This window comes from Podarcis vaucheri, assembly GCF_965113315.1.
Source record: "Podarcis vaucheri genome assembly, chromosome: 7".
Taxonomy (NCBI): domain Eukaryota; kingdom Metazoa; phylum Chordata; class Lepidosauria; order Squamata; family Lacertidae; genus Podarcis; species Podarcis vaucheri.
The window spans coordinates 92,396,764-92,411,769 of NC_138765.1; the positions used below are offsets into that span (position 1 = coordinate 92,396,764).

A 15,006-nucleotide genomic window follows, 5' to 3' on the forward strand; every position below is an offset into this window, starting at 1 on the left:
GCCTCACAATAAAGCTGCCCCCACTACAGAAAACCTCCCAAAATCTGAACACAACTGTAAATCAAACAACATGCATTCAGTGTGCTTCAAGAATTAATGCGGCTAAGAGGCCTCCAAGAAATGAATGCCAGAGAAATTCCTCTGCGTCTCTCTCAATAGTCATGTTGTTTCCATTAAGGAAGGAATATATTCTTCTCTTCCAGCAGATCAGGCAACACACACACACACACACACAGAGAGAGAGAGAGAGAGAGAGAGAGAGAGAGAATATTGGTGCATTATTGAGACAAAAAAGGATCTCTGGCTAAACCCCAAATCTAGTTTTCACAACCCTCCTCTCATCTTCCCCTCCCCAGCGCCAGAGGATCAAACGTGAGTGAGCTGCAGGGGAAATCTTGCTCACGCACAAGAGCTATGGCGTCACTCTTTTTGCCATTAATGCCTGGAGACGGGTGGCTAAAAATAGCCCTTGTGGAAAAGGCCCTCTTCAAATGCAGCGGCAAGGAAGGGGGAGGAGAGAGCTCTGCTTGCTGCTGACATACTAAAGCTGAACCAATACAACTCTCACCCGCCCATCTCCCCTTCAAATAACCAATGTGTTCTGACTGTGGTGGTACCACCTGCCCACCCTCTCTTCTCAATTAGCTGACTCTAGAGGACACAATTTACTCGGTAGCCTTGCTTGCCAGAATTGGCCGTGAATCATTATTTTCATCTGAAGCATTTTCCTCCTTCCACTTCTTTGTCCCCCAATCTCTCAGCCCCCTTTTCCAGTCACTCTAAAAGTAACAAAATAAATTTAAAAATAGCCACAGTAATTAAATCCCAGCCAATGCCCAAAAAAGCACACACTTCCATCTTCCAAAATGCTTTTATGAAAATTTGTTTTTTACTAAACACAAACAGCAGGCTGAACATGAAAATGTATTCCGCCCATTGTGTAGCAATAACAGTTGGTCCAGCGTTAAGTCCTCATATTTTCTATTCCCAGTGTGCCGCTCCAAAACCTAAGATTAAATTTGCAAGAAGCAGGCACTTAAATAGTCTTCTGCATGCAGGCAAGCAGAGGTGGGGGGGGTGAGAGGTCTGCTTCTACAAATCACTTATGCAGAGGAGAATCCCACACACTTTCTGGCAGCACCACGACTTGCACAGATTTCCTGCTGCGTCTCCCAAGTAGCCAAATGAATCAACAGGAAAGAAAAGGAAAAGGAAAAGGAAAAGGAAAAGGAAAAGGGAAGGAATCTGCTTTGAGCAAGATAGGTTTTGGTGAAACCATCATTTCAGGGATTGGGTCCAAGAAGCAAGAAAATGCTGCTCTCCCTTGTCTTCCAGCTTCTCATCCACAATCTGCAAGCCCTAGGACCATGCTGAGGTTTGCTGACTCACAGGGAGGTGTACACACAGCCTGCAATGTTTGTAAACCTAAAAGCCACGTGCTGGCAGGCTGGCAAGCAAGCAAGCAGACTGCAGCAAGAACCAATTGGTAGTTTTGACTGCCAACCACCGCTGCGTAAGGCCTCATCTCCAGGCAGGTGGGAGGAGGAGGAGAAGGGATGCTCTTTCAAATGTCCCAAACACTCTAGAATGAGGCACGCCCATTATCCAAAGTGCTTCTGCAGTTTTGACCAGATTTGTGGCCTTAGGAAACCAATGTGGGAGACAATGCCAAGGCAGAAGCTGAAAGCTTCTCCCATTTTAAAAAGGCACATTCCTTCCTCTCTAGATTTTGCCTTTAATGAAATAGTTATACCATGGATAAAGAAAGGCAAACTCAAGCTGTGGCTCCACAGAGCAATAAATTATTGATGTTTGTAATACTGTATTGTAATATTGTAATACTTTACCCAGGTGCATACATAGAAGGAGAAGCCAATAATGTTGTGTAATGTGCTTTAACCACTAGAAATTAGTTCTATAAATGCTAAATATTATCATCATTTGTCTTCCAGTAGAGTCACAAATACAACAAAGGATAAGTAGGTTAGGTTTACAGGCATAGAGAATTTTGGAACATGTGTGCAGGGGTAGGGAGAGCACTGAATGGATCAATTCTCCACATTCCAAAGAACAATAGTAGAAGAAGCCAGCAGAATCTGGGACAGTTCCACTTCAGACTGCAGTAGTGGGTGGGTGGGTGGGTGAGGGAATCGTGTTTTTCGTAATGCTTCCCACATCAATAAAAAGTTCCTAGCAATATCTGAGAGAAAGTTTTGGAATAGTAGTTTTTCAAAAGCAAACAAATGGGAGGTGCAATCACATAATATAGCATACCCTTACTTAAATTCTGCAATTATTATTTTAGTGCATACTCAAATAACTAAGTGCTGTGTGGGAATCCCTTGCAGACAATTGCAGTGCCTGGAGACAGCGGTCAGGGGTCGTGCATCCACAGCAGTGACCAGAGAAGGAATGACCACTGGAAGGAGCACAGAGAGAAGAAACGCCTTGGTGTATCAGACACTTGCATCTGCCCTAGCTGCAACAAAACATGTCTCTCCCATATTGGTCTCGAAAGCCACAGCAGGCACTGTGACTTCACCCCTGAAGGTGCACTCTTCCATTGTCTTCTGAGACAGACAGATGCCAACAAAGATACTCAAATATATTTTAATGTGACTGCCCCCCTGCTTTCTAACATGGGTCAACACAAAATTCTACTTGTTCAGTCTATCACAGGGATGCAGAACCCTGCAGGTGTTGTTGAGTGACAACTTCAATAATTACAGTGGTACCTCTGGTTAAGAACTTAATTCGTTCTGGAGGTCCGTTCTTAACCTGAAACTGTTCTTAACCTGAAGCACCACTTTAGCTAATGGGGCCTCCCACTGCTACTGCGCCGCCGGAGCACGATTTCTGTTCTCATCCTGAAGCAATGTTATTAACCCGAAGTACTATTTCTGGGTTAGCAGAGTCTGTAACCTGAAGCATCTGTAACCCGAGGTACCACTGTATTTTACGTATTTATAAACTTTCCATGCCATACCAATGGTATGGAAGATATTATTGTAGTGAACAGCACAATATCAGCAATAAAAATTACATTCATAATGGCACCACAAATCGCTAGATCAGCTTAATGCGAGGGGTGTTCATTAAAGATTTCCCCTGACATATTTCCCATGGATTGAGACAAATGAAACTGGACACAGTTATTAGTCCTTCTCTACATAGCTACCAACAAGAGTCTGTGGAGACCTCGTGTCTGTAGAAGTCAGCAGGTTGCGTCAGAAGCCACAACATGACCTCAGAAATCAGCATTTCATCTGGAAAAAGATTGCCCTTGAAAAATAACTTCATGGTGGGAAAGAGGTGGAAGTCCGATGGTGCAAGGTCAGGAGAATAAGGGGGTGAGGAAGGATTTCATAGCCACAGGACCATGCTTCAGTCTGAGCAACATGCGAGTTGTGAATCGGGGTGTTATCCTGCAGGCGGCGGACACCTTTGGTCAGTGTACCACACCTCTCAATTTTGATGGCCTTCCGCAATCTCTGCAGCAGTGAAGCATAATATGTCACAGCAGTTGGGTACCCTTTGCCAGGAAATCCATCATCACTACTCCATGCTGGTCCCAAAAGACCGGGAGCATGACCTTGCTTGCTGACAGTTAGATATGTGCCTAATTTGGAGGTGGTGAGGCAGAGTTCTTCCATTGTTTGGACCGGGATTTAGTCTCTGGGTCATAATGATGGAACCATGTTTCATCCTGAGTAATTAATCTGGTGAAGAAGTCATCATGGTTTTTGTAACACATGGCCCAAAGAGCCCGTGAGCATCTGACTCATTCCTGCTTCTTGAAACGCATCAACATCCAAGGAACCCACTGTGCGGACACCTTTCCCATGTGCAAATGGTCATGGATTATTTTTTATACAGAGCCCACACTGGTGTTGACATCTGCAGCTAGTTGGTGAAAGGTTATGCGACGATCCTCCAAAATGGCGGCCTCCACTTGCCGGATGGTGTCTTCATCAATGGAGGACTGTGGTCACCCAGGAATGGGAGCCATTCTACCGAAGTCCAACCACACTTGAGCTGACGATGCCAGTGCTTGACTACATCATATGATGGAGCATCCTCCCCATAAGTCCTTTTCATCTCATCGAACATCTCCCATGGTGTGCGCCCTTTCAAGTACAAGAACCTGATGGCCGCTGCATGATGTGCAGACATTACTCGTAACAGAGAAACTGTTAGGAATTCAGAGCTACAAATTACTACGTTACCTATGGAGAGATGTATGCGCAATTTCATCCTCCTACAATCACTGGAAGTGGGTCAGGGGAAATCTTTAATGAACGCCCCTCGTACATCAACACAACTGAATCACCCTCAGGGAAAGTCTGGGTGAACAAACGAGTCTTCAGTGGGTGTTGAAATGCCAATGCCCACCTGATGTTCATTGGGATCACATTTCAAAGGGCAGGTGCTACCACGCTAAAAGCCCTGGTCTTTGTGGACATAAGGCAAAACCTCATGAGCCTACAGCACTACTAATGATCCTCTGCCAAGGATCTCCCACCCAACCATTGGCCATAACTAGCTGGGACTAATGGTGATTGTAGTCAACAATATCCAGAGGGTCACAGATTTCCCACCTGGGCATCACATTTCAATATGGGCTCTTGAAGAATTAGAGATCCATCCAAACATCAGCGTCCAATTCATCTGTGGGACAGGAACAGTCCAAACCCAGGAATCAGAGACAGTAACCAGAAGCAGACTATCACAGATGACTGAAGAAGATACTGGGGGTAATTCATAGGTTTCATAAAACTTTTCTTATCTCTGCTATAACTTGGCATTCCAATCTTTATTTAAAAAAGAAAAACTCCAGGTTTGCTCTGGACTTCTTCGTTTCGAGCAAATTAGCCTGTTTCTCCACGGAAATAAAACAAGAATTATGCTAGTGACCTACCACATAAGGTTGCTGAGGGGATACATATGAGATAAGGAAATACTGCTGTCCAAAGGAGTTGCACAGGACAATGAACTATGTGTACTTAAAAATATGAAAACAAAAATCCTATACAGTGGTACCTCTGGTTGCGAACGGAATCTGTTCGCAACCTGAAAGGAACGCAACCTGCATCTGCGCATGCGCATGCGCGGGTCACGATTCGCCGCTTCTGCGCATGTGTGTGGTGTCATTTTGCGTGTCTGAGCATGCGCGAGCGACGAAACCCAGAAGTAACCCTTTCCGGTACTTCCGGGTCGCTGCAGGACGCAACCTGAAAAGACAACCTGAAGCAAATGTAACAAGAGGTATGACTGTACCAGGAAATTAGCTGAGATTCCTTCATTGCAAGGTGTTAGACTAGATGACCCTTTGGATTCCTTCCAACACCACAATTATATGAAATGCAGGATTCTGAGACCCGGATCAGCTTTGTAAATTAAAGTTGATATATATGTCTTGTTCTGCATAGTTTATCCTGATCTACTTGCAATGAGAAAAGCCTGGAGAGTCTGCACCTCTCCACCCCCATCGCTACTGCACACACCACACCACACCACACACACACCCCTAGGTAGTTTCCGACATCCCACCACGTATGGTCCACAAACTTGGTTCAGAAGACGTGCTTTGCAATTTGTGTTTTTTTAAGAAGGGTGTGGGATTGAGGTTTTCAAGAAGCCATTTTCTGTGCTCAGTATTATTATCATACTCCCTTCTGGGCCAGAGCTGCAGCACCCACAAAGCCCTGATTATAAAAGTAAATACTCTACGTACACATATTAAACAGGCCTTGGGGTCTAGCTCCAGGAGACAAGAGGATGCATCTCTCATCTTTCTCTTTCTTTCTTTCTTTCTTTCTTTCTTTCTTTCTTTCTTTCTCTCTCTCTCTCTCCTCCCCACCCCCAACTTGTTTCACTTATATTTGTTCTTGATGAGAAACTCTGGTAGTTAGCCCTTCAGAGATTATTACTTGTTTGCTGCAGTGTACATAGCTTGCTCTGAGCTGGATTGCACGATGGGATGGTTCCTGAAGAATTAAAGGTCTTTTGCAACTTAAAACAAGCCTTTGATCTTTTGAGCACACGCCCACTGCCTCTCCTCCTAACAGCAGCACCTGGACTTATAAGAGCATTTTATGTCTTTTTGGCTTCCAGCATCTCTGCTTCATCCTGCACCAGCTCCTTGTCTTTGTGTGGCACTTCACACCAGAGCAACTTTCCCCAGCCTAGTGTCCCAGCTGATGTTGTTGGACTCCAACTCGCATCATCCCCAGTCAGCATGGTCAATGATCAGGGATGCTAGGAGTTGTAGTCTCAGAGAGGATCTATAGCTCAGTGCAGAAGCACAGGCTCTGTAGGCACCAGGTCACAGATTCAATTTCCAGCATCTAATCCTGTTAAATGGGTCTCAGGAGGCAATGGCTGCAAAAGGACCCAACCTGGACCTTCAGAGCCATTATCAGAGAGGGAAACCTGGGCTATACTGACCAATGGTCCAACTAGGTAAGACAGCTTGATCTATAACCATGCCAACAGCTCAGTTTGTGACCTTGCAACACAACAAGTATTTTTAGGAGTCAAAAGATGAATGAGCAGGAGGACACCGTCTGAGTCTAAATTATTGCTGCCTCCACACATCAGCAAAGCAATCACAATTAAGACCCTCTCCTGACAGCAAAGTGGAGGAGTCACCTTCGCCTCCTATCTCACTCATTAAGCTAAATTGCATGGGAGTCAAGTATCCACAAAGTGGGATGCAAGGAAGACTGCCAGCGGCAAAGAGACATTCCTTTGCCTTTCTTGCCCCTCTGACACCCACGCAGCTCAGCCAGAGACCACAGCCTTCATCAACATCTGAAAATCCCTTACAGCATTACAAAACAGACACAGGAGGCTCAAGGTGTTCAGTCCTGTGGAACCAGCAATTTTCAGCAACACCCTTACACTGCCCCACTTTGTGTTTTGCTTCCTGACAACTGCAAATAAACAACTGAAAATAATTTGTCAAACATACATAAATTTAGAAAATTTTCTCCTGGACTGACCCAATTACACAAGCAACCTAAACAGTTGCTTGGGGCAATTATATATTTTAAGAGCACAAGCAAAACCTCTGAAAGTTCCAGAACCTCTTGCTACATCCCAGAAAATGCTTGGCTCATAAGAGGCACCCAACTCTTGGATCATGAGCAGCAATAATCTTGGCTTAGCGCAAGACACTGCACCGAGTATTATGGTCCCCTTTCACGAGAGCATTGGAAAAAACAGTATAACATGCAATGTTACCTGTATGGGGCTATAAATATGCAGTGAGCTACAGCAAGGGAATAGGTCTCAGAAAGGGGTCTTTTAATCCAGACCCAACAGATGAATAATATTCTTTCAGAGAAGGGTCGTAACTCAGTGGTAGAGCATCTGTTGTGCATGCAAAAGGTCCAGATTCAATCCCCAGCATCTCTAGGTAGGGAAACCCGGGACAATCGCTGCCAGTCAGTGTTCAACATTCTGACTCAGAAGAAGGAAGATTCTTGTTCTTGGTGGTGGAAGTTTCAGAAGAAGGAAACACATCTGGATCACCACACGTGATGGCAGGCACAGAAGAAATTGGAACCCAACTGAAAAAGTTTAACCCAAGCGTAGGGCTGGCCAATATATTGATACTGATCGTCCAGTACTGGTTTCTAGACCACATCATGATAACAGTTTGAAAATAACTGATGTGGCAATACATCACGGATCACAGCGTGTGCGTGCATGCAATGTGCGTTTGCCTGGAAGCAGCTGGCAGAAAGCAGGGTTTTGTGAAGCCACTGCCAATGCTGGGTCGCTGAGATGCCACAAAGTAAGTAGCCCTGTGTCATTCCAGCCTCTTTCCTCCCTTGCTCCCTTCTGTCTGTGTGTCCTTGACTTACCCAAATGCCTGATCTTCAAGCCCCGCAACTGCCCAATCTCCATGTTCCTTTGCCCACCAACACACCTGATCTCTCTCCCCCCCCAACATACACACCTGTGCAGTCTCCAAAGGCTGCTCCTTCACACACTCCCCACCCGCACTGCTCTTTCACCCCACCTAACCTCCCATGGCTGCTCCTCCGCCTGATGATGAGGACAATTATTTATTGAATTTATATACTGCCCTATATCCAGAGGTCTCAGGGCAGTTGATCTTCCCACCCCCACCCCACATAGTTCAATGTTTCAGACATCATTATATATCACCAAACTGCAATTGTGATATATCGCTGTGTTGGAGACAAGATATTGCCCAGCCCTACCCAAGCAATTAGAAATCAACATGCATGGAAACTCAAAGCATTGTATTTAAACATCAATTACCAGTACTCTATTGATCAGGACTATTTCATGCACTTACTATGAATCATAGGATCTTAGTACAATAGAAGTGTAGAACAGCCCTTGCCGTCAGAAAGTTCCTTCTAACGTTTAGTTCAGGCTTCCTCAAACTCGGCCCTTCAGATGTTTTTGGCCTGCAACTTCCATGATCCCTAGCCAGCAGGACACGTTGTCAGGGATAATAATAATAATAATAATAATAATAATAATAATAATAATAATAATAATTTATTATTTATTCCCCAGCCAGTCTGGGTGGCTTCCAACAAAAGATTAAAATACAATAGTATATTAAAGATTAAAAGCTTCCCTAAACAGGGCTGCCTTCAGGTGTCTTCTAAAAGTCTGGTAGTTGTTTTTTTCTTTGACATCTGGTGGGAGGGCGTTCCACAGGGTGGGTGCCACTACCAAGAAGGCCCTCTGCCTGGTTTCCTGTAACTTGGCTTCTCGCAGGGAGGGAACCGCCAGAAGGCCCTCGGTGCTGGACCTCAGTGTCTGGGCAGAACGATGGAGGTGGAGACGCTCCTTCAGGTATAATGGACCGAGGCCGTTTAGGGCTTTAAAGGTCAGCACCAACACTTTGAATTGTGCTTGGAAACATACTGGGATGATGGGAAATGTACTGGGATGATGGGAATTGTTGTCTCAAAACATCTGGAGGGCTGAGTTTGAGGAAGCCTGGTTTACTTGAAATCTCCTTTCTTACCATTTGACTCCGTTGATCAGGTCCTACCCTCTCGAGCAGAAGAAAACAAGATTGCTGCACGTTCCATAATACAGACCTTTAGATACATGAAGATAGCTGCTATATATCCTCTCGGTCTCCTCTTTACCAGTCTAGACATACCCAACTCTCTCAACTGTTCCTCCTAAGTTTCTAGACCCTTGATTATATTGATCTCCCTTGTTTGCACATGTTCCAGTTTGTCAATATCCTTCTGGAACTGTGATGCCCAGAACTGAGCATAAGACTGCATAGGAGAGCTATATTTTTCAGGTTATAACTGCATGCTTTACTGAACAATTGCAGATGGTCATTATCATGTTTGAGACTAATATAGCAATATTTTACACAAATTGCACTGCTATGCTTGCAATGAGCTTCCTGAAGAAGGGTGCCTTACAGCGTATAGATCTCCAAGCATAAGGCAGCTATGTATCAAAGTACAGTAAATTCAGGTTTTAACTGCAACAGTTCATGAATATCTTTCAATGTTTTGGACTTACTCCTGCTGCAAAAAGGGAGGGGCACTTGTTGCTTCCACAGGACAATATAAGAGAAGCAGAAGCAAATGAGCCACCAGGAAGAACGGAAAATTCTCCTATTCCAAATTTCACCTCACCCACATATTCATCAACTAACTCTACTACCCACCAGCCTATGATGGGGGGATAAAGTAATTTCGTTGTCCTTTTGAAACGCACTCTAAAAATGCTAAGTGGTATTACTGTCAATAAGTTTCAGCTAACTTTGAAATGCCAAAGTCAAACATGCTGGAGTAAGATATAGGATACTTCATTAAAAAAAAAAAAAAAGTTCAGAGGAATAGACAAACTTTGAATCCCACCCCACGTACATTAATTATACAAAGCCAAGCTCAGAATGCACAAAGGGAGCATTCTAAGGTCCTGCTACACATGGATGGAATTTCTCAGTACTACTCAGTGATATTTTTCTAGAAAAAGAGGGGCCGGAACTCACCATGAACACAGCCTTTATTCTCTTATAATAGCAAAGGAGCCCACCTGAGAGGTGCCAGAACTGAGCTCCTGGGAGTTCCGGCTGAAAGAAGCACTGGCACTGCTACTATACTTAAGAGGTGCTGCTTCTGACTGATGGGCAGAAGACAGGAGGAGGAAAGGGGAATGCCTTCAACTCTACTGTGTTCCAAGCTGCCACAAGCTAACAGGAATCAAAACTCTCCATTTCTTAGCTTTTCCTACCATACAAAGATCTTTGTGTTTCCAGAATTCTTTCCATTATCCTCCCTCCCAAACCCCCACATATATGGATGTAATCTGAAAACACAGAATAACAATCAGATAATGAAATTTTACAGCGGCAAAGAAACACTCAAAATCCACAATAAGGACCAATTAAAATATCACAGAATTGTGAGCAAACCCTTGAGTTATTCAGCACTTCTCAACAGGCAAGATGCTATAAAACGGAGAAAGGAAAGAGAAAAGCTGAGTGTTATATGACATGCACGAGAGGGATCCTGAAACCACAAGGAAATGGTAGTCTACCACCTGAAGATGGGAGTTAACTTTGGATGTGCTCCACCCATTAGGCAATGTTCCTGAACGTAATTCCTACCTGATTTTCTCCATAGCATAGCAGCTAAAAACTAATATCCAGATTTGCTAATATGAAGACAACTACATTGCCCTTTCCCTTTTTTCACTCTGCCTTCCAAGGGAACCCAATTAGGGTGATTAGGGCCTGAACTAGACCTGAGTAAAAACTGTAATTTATATACTCTCAAAAATGAGAAAACATAACAGCACTAGGTTGTTTCTTACAATCTGCCTCACACCTTGAGCACTTGATTCAGTAACATCTGCAAAATTCCCCTGGCATTCTAAGTTCAACACCACTCACAGCTTCTCCCCCCCCCCAAATCATCACCATCATTATTAAATTTATATAGCACCCTATACCTGGAGGTGATTCACAGAACAAAATCAAAATATAAAACCACAAAATATATAATCAAAATAAAAACCACCCAATAGAATGTGTGTGTGCCCCCCCCAAAAAAGAACTACATTTTAAAAGGGCTGTCAATCAAATCAACCAAAGACCTGGTTAAAAAGGAACATTTTTGCCTGGCGCCTAAGGGTGTATAATGAAGGCGCCAGGCGAACTTCCATGAGGAGAGTATTCCACAGACGGGGAGCCACTGCAGAGAAGGCCCCTCCGCATGTTGGCTTCCTGTTTTGTTTAACATCCTAACTGATGAAGAGTTCTGAGTAAGCTGAATATTCGCTTGCTGTTCTGCGAGGTTTAAATTGGTTCTAAAGGGCAGTGCCTTACTCTAGATTCTGGACCTGTTAGAAGTGTTGTTCTGTCAAGTATCAGGGTACCAAGCTTGAAGGCTTTATAGGTTAGAACAGCACTTGAACTGTGCCAGGAAATGTACAGCAGTCAAGGTGTTATATGATCAGACTACTTTTTTCTTATAAAATTACTATTTTAAAACAAATTGTTGCACAGTACAAAATATAGGATACAGTAACAAAAGCAACAGATTCATAACATAACAGTGTGCATCAATTGCTCAAAGAAGGGAGTCACGACCGAAGGGTCACATGCAGATACAAAGACCAGTTTGTAGGAACAATTTACCGTATTTTTCGTCCCATAGGACGCACCTAGTTTTTTGGGGGGGAAATAAAGGAAAAATTTTTTTCCTTTATTTCCCCCCCAAAACCAGGTCGGGGAAACCGAACCAGGTCGAGGAACAGCGGGATGGCGGCGCTGCGCCTCCCTGCTGTCCCCCAGCTTGTGGGGCTGGCCCATGTCCGCCCGGCGCGAGGGGCGCTCTGCATCAGGGCGCCCCCCCCTGCGGGGCGGCAGGCTGCTATCCACAGCGTGGGGAGCCCTGCTGGGAACTCCTGCAAGGCTCCCCACGCTGCGGATGTCTGCCTGGCACGGGGGGCGCTCTGCTTCAGGGCGCCCCTCGCGCTGGGCAGCAGGCTGCTATCCGCAGCGTGGGGAGCCTTGCGGGGAACTCCTGCAAGGCTCCCCATGCTGCTGATGTCTGCCGGGCGTGGGGGGCGCTCTGCTTCAGGGCGCCCCTTGCGCTGGGCGGCAGGCTGCTATCCGCAGCCTAGACATCCCTGCGGGACCTCCCGCAGGGCTGCCTAGGCTGCGGATGTCTTCCTGAAGCCTGGAGAGCGAGAGGGGTCGGTGCGCACCGACCCCTCTCGCTCTCCAAGCTTCAGCAAAAGCCTGCATTCGCCCCATAGGACGCACCCAGATTTCCCCTTCATTTTTGGAGGGGAAAAGGTGCGTCATATAGGGTGAAAAATACGGTAATCAAGAAGGAGAGTCTAGGTAATAGGTCCAGCCAAAAGTTCTTTTGAGTAGTTGAGAGTCTTATGATTTGCTGCAGCAGGCCTGGAACAGATTCATGAGACTCTCCTAATGAAAATACCTATGGAGCGACCTCAACAGGCTGGTAAGAGGAGCACTAGCAGAGGAAGAGGAGTGCGAGGGGAGCACACCGCCCCCGGCAGCGCGATCCCAGTGGGGTGCCATCGTGGCTGCCCCCCTGCCCACGCTGGGCACCACGCCCCCAGGATGCACAGCACACCCCTGTGGGCAGCGCGCCATGTCCCCAGGACGTGCACCAGCCCCACCATCGCCTGCTCTCCGCCCCCGGTACCAGAGCATGAAGCTCCGCCACTGAAGAGGAGTTCAGGAGCAAGCTGGAGTAGCAGCAGCAGGACAATCTGCAGAGGAGGTGTGCTTGTTATCCATCTGGCCCTGCTCTTGAAGGTGAGGAGGACACTAGAGGAACATTGCCAGCAGAGGGGCACTGTCCTTTTCCTTGTGGGAGGCAGTGTTTCTGGCAATCTCAAAAGGGGTGGCAAAGGGGAGTTCACCCCCGGGGGGGATGTCACAAGGACTACCCTATTGACATCTTTCTTGAAAGGTTCCCTCCTCCCTCCCTTTTTCGGATGTTGCAGTTCCAAGGAAAATCTGCTGTCTGAGAAGCTGGTGGTCTCATTTGGCAGGAGCCCAGTTATGTGCCTCCAAGAGAGGATATGTATTTCCAGAGGGCCCTGCGAGCTATTCCGCCAGACAATGCTGGCTCTCCAGTTGAAGTCCTGGTTGAAACGTGGAATGCAGAAGAGAGCTGAGCAGCAGCTGACACAATTACTCCTGAGAAGGCTTCCTTGTCTGGCAAAGCTCAGAAAGCTCTTTGGTCTCCCCCAGATCTGAGAGTGATAAACCAGGCTGGGAAACAGATTGAGCTCAGGTGGGGGGGGGAATTCCCAGTGAAGACAACCAACCACTGGTGTGTGTTCATGTTTCATGCCCATTCAGTAGCAATGGAGGTGATGGAAAAACCCTCTTTTCCACCTCTACTGCATCCTCTTTATGCCACCCAGCTTGAACTTTTCCAGATAGTTTGGAGCTCAAAGGAGGCTGAATAGTGCCCACTGTACCATATCTGTAAGATATTTTGCGGATAAAGCTGCTTGCATGTACTAGGGATTGGATCCCACTATTGCAGCAAGCGTGAGATCTAGAGAAGTATCTCCTCTCTGGTTTTACTTGAATGAATTTCTGCTGGTGAAGCCCAAGGACAAAGTGCAATTCTTGTTCATGCAATTAGTTGTGTATTGCATCCTTGTGTCTTGTGGCTCATTAAAATCCAGTCAGGAGGTGATGGCTCAATGTCTCCTTGTGGGAGGGAGAGGTCCTAGGCTACCTAAAAGAGGCAGTGACCCCCCTCCCTAGAAGACTTTAATAACTTTAGGACATAGGCAAGTTCCCCCTTCCTTGAACCAGCCAATTTTCTGGAGCCATTTCAATTGGGGAAGAGGCCTTGTTTTGGCATAGAGACTGCTTTGGTCACCTTGTACCAGGAGAGGGGCAGGGGAATCCGACCCTGTTGGTTCTCCTTGATCTGTCAGCAGCTTTCCATACCATCAACCATTATATCCTTCAGCAGGGACTATAAAATTTGGGAGGGTGGACACTGCTTTGCACTGGTCCCATTCCTACTTCAATGGGTAGCTCCAGCTGGTAGTGCTGAGGGGATATTGCTCGGCCCCACCGATTCCCCACTATGATATTCCCCATGTTATTTAACATCTGCATGAAACCATTGAGTGGGGTCATCAAGAGGCTTGGAATGTTCTGTCATCAGTGCACAGACAACACACAGCTCTATTTTACCTTTTCATCCTCAGCAAATGAGGTGATTACATTTTTCTTACGTTACAGGTCAACAAAGAGCAATATAAGAACACCTCCCCAAAGTGCCCCAGGATACGTGGTTACAGAGTACTCTGATGTCAGTGCCCATTACATATCAGAACAGATTATAGCTTAAAGTTATACCAACCAACACTTTTGCAGTGTGAAGGAGACTCCAGCATGTCCTCTTTAGTAAAGGACATTGAAAATATGTCCTTTTGTTTCAAACCCCTCACTAATTATAACTTTTTAGTCAGATATTTTTCACAAGTGCTAACTGGCAGACTTCCTTATACCATGTGGTTATTGCCGTTCCCTCCAGAAATTTCAAGTATCTTCAGAATACCAGCCTAGCTGCTGGCAATAAGTGGCCAATGAAAGGCAGATTCATATTGTTTCATAAGAAAATGTTAAGTAAGTCCAGGAAATTTAGCCATATGGTTTTGTTTCTAACCTTTGCATATTTAAATTGTAAGACACCTTGAGCCTTTCTCTAGAATAAAGTGTCTAGGAAATTTAATAAACCAAACCAAATTTAATAAACCAAACCTGAGTGTGTAGTGTAAGGACAGCCTGGGAAAGAACAAAACCTTGGATAACAGAAAATAGAGAAATGTAAACCCACATATCACCTGCGGTTGGTAGGATGGCAACTATTGCCAAATCTTAGTTTGGTTGTGCGACCTTCTATCAGACCAGTCAGAAAAGTCAGCCTCTCCAACTCACTTTCCCCTCCCTCTCATATCTACCAAGAA

At 45.5% G+C, this 15,006-nt stretch overlaps 1 protein-coding gene across 5 annotated transcripts in view; it reads right to left on the reverse strand.

Moving 5' to 3' along the window:
* Window positions 1-15,006, reverse strand: part of TET3 (tet methylcytosine dioxygenase 3) — a 109,707-nt gene that overhangs the window by 66,378 nt on the left and 28,323 nt on the right. The window lies entirely within an intron of this gene.